The following is a 7417-nucleotide window of genomic DNA, read 5'->3' as shown; positions in this document are numbered from 1 at the left end:
GGTTAAATCCTAAGTGCCTTTATCATCTCAGTATATCAAATCATACGTGTGATCTCGATATGCATAATCGAAGCAAGTTCTAGAATAACAGTTCAATGTTAACACACTCAAACCACAAAAGAAGTGAGCAAGAAAGAAAGCTATATGCTCAAAAGGCTCAAAAATCTCACCAAAAATTTGGGTTTTTGATGTCATTCCTGTATACTTAAGATTTCAAGATAATACCTCAATTTAGGAAAATAATCTAAAAATTTTAGTTCTCAAAATATCAACTTATCATGCTCGATTCTCTAATGTCCTATAATCAAATAATCATATATAATTCCCATGGTCTAATTCATGACATACCAACAATAATTATAGATCAATCAGAATTTATTCGATCAAGATTATGAGAAAATCACTTAAGCACAAGACCAACTTCAGGGATTTGAGAATAATACAAAAAGTTAGGTTTCATGTTCACCCCCCACACTTAAGATATACATTGCCCTCAATGTACAAAGATATATTATTCAAAATAAAGAAAATCATAAGAGGAAAGGAGGTGAAACTCCCTGTTATATGGATGTGGAGCTTGATTCTGAGGATGGAGTGTTCGGGGAAAGTGGTGGCAGCCATTGTTCTTGGCTAGATGAAGAAATTGGGTCGTTGAACATGGCACTTGTGAGGTATTGTTTCCCTTTTGTTTCCTCATTCCGTAAAATATTCCTAGCAGCTTTGCTTGGAAGGCTGTAGAATCATAAAGAGTTTATTAAGAGTTGGTGTGGAAGAGAGCGTAGTGGAATTACTTGTTAGAAATACCAAAAAATGGAAAAAGTAAAATTTACTAATATAGATATGTCTTTCAAAATAAAATAATAAAATTGAAATGAAAAAAAAAATAAAAATCAAAAGAAAAACAAAAATAAAATAAAATAAAAATAGGAATAAATAAACAAATAAATAGGAGGAGTCAATGATCCTTGTTGGTGGGGCCCTCAGGTTGTGGTGCTGGAGTGGCGATGTGGAAGTGTTGGCATAGCTTCTGCATCATGGCATGTATATCATCCATCTGTCGGTCCCGTCGCCGATCTCGTTCGTAGATTATCTCGAACTGTGTAGTGCAATACTGCTCGAAATGGGCGAGTCGGTCGGAAAGGTGTGCCAATGAAGCAGTCGCATGAGCTAGTCGTTCCTTAGGTGGCGCTGTAGAAGGCTCCTTATGCTATGGGAGAACATCATCAGGGATGTCCTCAAGATCCTCCTCGTTAATGACATGCAAGAGACGGTACTGAGGAGGATCGGTTCCATGTCAGCGCTCGATCATCCTCATGTGTAACATAGTCGTGATGCCCTGTGGGGACATCTGACCTATCAGGGTAAGCGCTGATGACTGGGCCGCGGTGTTGAAGAGACCGAAGTGTCTGGCAAGGCGCGTCACGTAGGGGCCGATAGAGATCACTCCCTTCCTATTCCGCTCGGTCTGATGGCGAATGGCGAAAGCAATGAAGTATGCTAAGTTGGTCACGTGTGCATTCGCCATGCACCATAAATAGTAGACGTCGTGGGTGGTGATGTCGCTGGTGCTCTCTCTCCTTCCGGTCAAGGTGTGTGCCAATATGACATGGAGATATCGTAGGGAAGGGGGGAGAGCTAAGGCCTTCGAGCGGCTGAGGTCGTAGGTGAAAGAGAGTGGTGCCAAAGCCTTCCAGCACAAGCAGGGGGAGATGTGGATATTGAGTGGTAGTGCATTCATGTCCTCCTCCTCCATAAACTCATCAGTGTAAAGTCCCAGAGCAACTCCAAACGAACTAGACCGCCTAATCAGAAGTGCATGGTGCCTGGGTCGTCATTGTTCATCATCACCACCTGTAAATGAAAAGTAGAGCATAATTCTAAAGTTAGGCTCGATAATAGCGAAGAACCGTTCCCATGGGTCTGTGGACAGGAGGGCACGGATGGCGTCAGTGAGCTGGACTTGCTCTACAGGAGCCCAGTCGATGCAGCGACCTGTGGTGATGGGTCGTGTGCGTAGTATCTGAAATAGCTCCTCCTGAGAAGCTTGTGGAAATTCAAGGAACGGGTGTCGAAATTCGGCTGTAGCACGCACCGAGAAAGAACCCGGTCCCCTATGTCTCTTTGAGGATGGGACCGCAGCCTTCTTTCCTCTTGATGACGACATAATGTACCTAAAAATATATGAGCATTGATAGAATCCAAGATACATCAGTAGTTAAGCAAGAGGCCCAAAACTAGTATATGCTATTTAGTGGCTTAAATAATTCAAATATAGAAAATTCTAAGGAAAATTCTTTACTTGTCTAAAGCAAAATATTGCAAAATCTATGTAAAGCATGTAGAACACTGATGTAGCAATACAAATTGGAAAAATAAAGTTGAGAAAGTGAGCCAAAGGCTGCTGTATGGCGGCGCATGGGCATGTTGATGTCGAGCACGGGCATGTGACATGGGGGTATAACCGTGTGGAGGAAAAATAGAGGTTATAGAGAGGGGAAAGTGGGGATTAATGCAAGGGGAATGGATTTTAGGGTGGTTTGAGGGTTGGAGAAGTGAGAATCTTGGGAATGGTGGCTGGAATAAGGATTAGAGAGTGGGGAGGAGGAGTTTTCTGCTAGGGTTTTGAAAAGGGGAAGAAGATGAACAGTGGTTTGTTTATATAGGAGAGGGTCAAATGGCCTAGGGCCACGCCCGTGTACATTGAGGGTGAGCCCCTGTTTTTCAAATTTTTTAATTTAGGTCATTCCCGTCTACCATTCCACGCCCATATGTATTAGACGTGTGTGGCACACGGCCATGGCGCACAGCCGTGCCTAGCTTTGTTTACTTCTTCTATGCCCGTGTGTTATGGTGGCACGCCTGTGTATTGTTGTACACGGCTGAATGGCACGGGCGTGTCGCACGACTATGTCGAAGAAACAGAATCGAGCCTTGTCCCTGGCACACCTGTGTGTTCCTATCAAGTTCACCCACGGCCATGTCGCACGGCCGTGGGGATTTATCGTACCCCGTGTTTTGGGGAAATCATGTCTTGCTTCAACACGGTCGTGTCTCTTCCCCTGTTTGGCCACAGCTTTAGGCAAGCCCGTGTTCCTGGCTGTGTGTGCTGAAAAACTTTGTAATTCAAAAATTAAGTTAATTGATTCGAAGTGTGAGAAAATAAAAATAAAAATAAAGAAATCAAAATATGTTAGTGCTCGGGTTGCCTCCCGAGAAGCGCTTATTTATAGTCTAAGCTCGACTTACCTCTCCATTTGAATGATCATGGTGGTTCGAGGAGTTCATACTCCTCATTCCTGTTGTCAATTTTAAAATAAGGTTTTAAACGGGTGTTGTTTACCTTAAAAGTGCCGAACTTGGGATGACTCACCTCAACCGTACTGAATGGGAAAATACTGAGTACCGTAAGAGGGATTTCCTCATTTGGTGTGGTAGTGACAATGTGAGGATCAACGGCATCTAGTGAAACTGTATCGCCAAGCTTAAGTTGATTAGGAGAGGTATCAGACTTGTTTTTGCGTAGTTTCAGTTTATCATGTGTTCTCGGTTTATGTTCTCACCATTCGTCTAGCTCCTCTATCCGTAGTCTTCGTTCTTCATGGACATCTCTATTCTCTTCATGATAGTAGCACACTGTCTCTATTTCTTTGTTCGAGGAAGTTCCTGCAAGGACGATTGAATATTAGTTTTATCATCGACAGTTTTTATAGCATTATCTTGAGTCTTAGAGGTTTTGACTGAGTCGCGTGCTTAGAGTGTTACTGTGTCGTCACCTGCACGAAGTGTTAGCTCTCCTGTGCCTACATTAATAATGGTTCTGGCAGTTGCTAAAAATGGTCGTACTAAAATTAGAGGTACCTCGTTATCCTTATCCATATCTAAGACAACAAAGTCTACTGGGTAAATAAATTTATCAATTTTAACGAGAACGTCTTCAATAATACCCTTAGGAAATCTAACTATTTTGTCAGCCAACTGTATGCTCATCCTAGTCTGTTTGGGTTTATCGAGACCTAGTCATTTAAACATTTTATATGGCATAACATTTATACTTTCCCCTATATCAGCTAAAGCATTATTCACAAATAGACTACCAATTAAGCAAGGAATTGTAAAACTCCCTGGATTTTTCAATTTGTTAGGTAGCCTATTCTTTAGAATAGCTGAGCAGACTGCATTGAGTTCCACATGTGATGTAGCGTCTAATTTCCTTTTATTGCTCAGAAGTTCCTTTAAGAATTTTGCTGAGTTGGGCATTTGCGAAAGAACTTCAATAAAAGGTAAGTTAATATGTAATTTCTTTAAGAGTTTGACAAACTTACTGAATTATTCTTCTGTTCTGTCTTTCGTCATCGCTTTAGGATATGGCACACGAGGTTCATGATTTGTACTTACCTGCTTGGGATCATTATTGTTTACCTCTTCTCGTCCTTTGTTCATCGCGTTGTCTTGTTGTATTTCTGTCTCAGGTGTAATGAATCCTTCCGTATCTTGAGTGCTAATTGCATTGAGGTATTCTCTCGGATTAGGTTCAGTATTACTTGGTAGGTACCTTATGGTCGTTTGGAGATTAGTTTGGACAGCTGGCCTATCTAAGTTTCGAGTCCTTGGATTGATGCTTGTTGATTCTTAAGTGCTGTCTCAGTATTTTGGAAATGTGTTTCTGACACTGAGATGAATTTAGAAAGCATCTCTTCAAGGTTTGGTTTTTTCTCCTATTGATAAGGTGGCTGTTGAAAACCCTGAGGATTTTGTGGCTTTGGATTTCCTTGACCTCCCCAGGAAAAATTTGGGTGATTCCTCTAACCTGCATTATAAGTATTACTGTATGGGTTATTTTGAGATCTAAAGTTATTATTACCCATATAGTTGACTTGTTCCTCTTCAGTTGTGGGATTGAAGGATTGATATTCTGTATGCACACCTCCTCCGCTTGAGTCACACCTCATTACTGGATGTACCTACGTAGAACCAAGAAAACTATCAATCTTTTTATTGAGAAGTTCTACCTGATTTGAGAGCATGGTGACTGAATCGATGTTATAGATGCCGGCTGTTTTTATTGGCTTTATCCTCATAACTTGCCACTGATAGTTATTTAGTGACATCTCCTCTATAAATTCATATGCATCTTCCGGTGTTTTATTGTTAATGGTTCAATCATTTGTCTTGTCGAGGGATTCACACCATTGTAAAATGTTTGAACTTGCAGCCAAAGCGGTAACCCATGGTGAGGGAACCTTCTCAGTAAGTCATTGTATCTCTCCCATGCATCGTAAAGTGTTTCTAAATCCATCTGCACAAAAGAAGAGATATCATTACGTAATTTAGTTGTTTTAGCCGGCGGAAAATATTTTAGTAAAAAATTCTCGGTCATTTGTTCCCAAGTAGTGATAGACCCTCATGGTAACAAGTTTAACCACTGTTTAGCTTTGTTTCTCAGTGAAAAGGGAAATAACCGAAGACGAATGGCATCATTAGAAATGCCATTGATTTTGAATGTATCGCAAAATTCAAGAAAATTTGCCAAGTACGTGTTAGGCTCCTCATCCTGCAATCCATTAAACTGAACAAACTGCTGTATCATCTGAATTGTGTTAGGTTTTAGTTCGAAATTATTCGCAGCAATAGCAGGTCTAACTATACTAGACTCAGTTCCTATTAAAGAAGGTTTAGCATAATCATACATAGTACGTGAAGTAGGATTTTGATTAGCTACAACTGCAGGAGGTAGTTGATCGCCTGGGTTTTCAGTCATCTCGTCGGTTGGAGTTTGAGTATCGTCTTCTCGCTCGTTCTCCGTGTAGCGTAAACTATACCTTATTTCTCTTTGATTTTTGTGAATTGTACGATTGATTTCTTCATCAAAAAGTAATGGTCCTGATGGGTTTCTTCTAGTCATAAACTATAAAAACCTGCCAAGAGAGAGAAAAAAGTAAATTAATAAATAATAAAATAAAATAAAATTGCAAGAAAAATAAATGGCTAAAGTAATAAAAATTTAGTGTTCCTAATATTTCAGATCCCCGGCAATTGCACCAAAAACTTGATCGCGTGATTCGTAACAAGTAATAAATATTTATAATGAAGATCATAGACTAACTATTATCACGACGAAAAGGCAAGGGCACCTATCGAACAATAGTATAGTAATGGCAAGATTGGGATATCGTACCCAAGGGAACCAAAAGTACTAGTAATAACTATCTTTTTATTATCTAGCCTAAGAATAAAAGGGTTTGTTTTAATTAACTAATTGTTTAAACTAATTAACTGATTTAATTAAAGGAAAGAGAAAATTTGGAAAAAGACTTGAAGAAAAGCAATTGATAAAGACGACACCCAAGGAGGAATCCACCTAGATTTCACTTGTTATCTGACTCTGAACCAGACGATTTATTCACTTGACTTGATCCGTGAGACTTCTTAACCTATGTTATTATCCCTTTCGAGACTAATAACGTCTAACCCTCAGTTGAATTAATCGAAATTTCTTTCTTAATTAAAACCCCTAAGGAAGCAGTAAATCACACTATGAACTCCCATATTAGGTTTCAACCTAATCCGGAAAAATCTCGTAACCCTATTTCTAGGCTTTCGATCAATTCCGCTTAATTATGCCAAATCTACTCTTAGGCAGGGTCTATTCCTCCTTTTCATAAGCACATCAAATCATGAATTAATACTCGGAATATTAACTCAAGCATTAAGAACACATAATTAAGAACAAATCAAGTATTTATCATAAAGTTCAGATAATAATAACATGATCCATCATAGGTTTTATCCCCTTTAGGTATCTAAGGGGTTTAGTTCATAATAAAATAAGAGTACATCTCAAGAGTATGAAAATAAAAAAAAACATAAAGAAAACTCTAAAACCCCTGAAGGAATTCTGAGAGAGATCTTCAGTCTTGGAGTAGCTCCGGCTTTTGAGATGGATCGTCTGGCTTTCTTCAAGTAATTCCTAGCGTGTGGTTCTGTATTCTAGAAAAGTTCTGGAAAAAGCAGCCTCTTTCTAGGTCACACTTAGGGTGTTTATATAGGCTTTGGATTGGCTTTCTTCCTCCCTAAGTACCCTTTTCCGTGTAAAATACAACTCTTTGAAAAAGGGACATGCCCGTGTGCCACGGCATTGTGACGTGATTACCAGGCCGTGTTCGATCCGTTGAATTGTACATGGCCGTGTGGGCTCAATGGCCAGGCTGTGTGAATCATGAAAACCTTGGTCGACACCCCCAAAGGACACGGGCGTGTGAGATGCCCGTGTGGCAAGGCTTAAGCTGTGCCATCTTCTCGATTTGGTCCGTTTTGTCCCTTTTTAGCTTGTTTTTGGCTCCTTTCAACTCTTGGTGCTCTCCTGAGTACAAAACATGAAATAACAGGATTAAGAGCACCAAAATCCACAAATCTAGTA

General features: G+C 39.9%; 1 non-coding gene across 1 annotated transcript; it reads left to right on the top strand.

Moving 5' to 3' along the window:
• The first annotated feature begins 5222 nt into the window (after window positions 1–5222).
• On the top strand, window positions 5223–5329 carry LOC121212794 (small nucleolar RNA R71). Its single transcript, XR_005908168.1, has one exon. It is a non-coding gene; the product is annotated as a small nucleolar RNA R71 (small nucleolar RNA).
• The last annotated feature ends 2088 nt before the right edge of the window (window positions 5330–7417 follow it).

This window comes from Gossypium hirsutum, chromosome A13 (assembly GCF_007990345.1).
Source record: "Gossypium hirsutum isolate 1008001.06 chromosome A13, Gossypium_hirsutum_v2.1, whole genome shotgun sequence".
NCBI lineage: Eukaryota > Viridiplantae > Streptophyta > Magnoliopsida > Malvales > Malvaceae > Gossypium > Gossypium hirsutum.
This window is presented reverse-complemented; position numbering and strand designations above follow the sequence as displayed.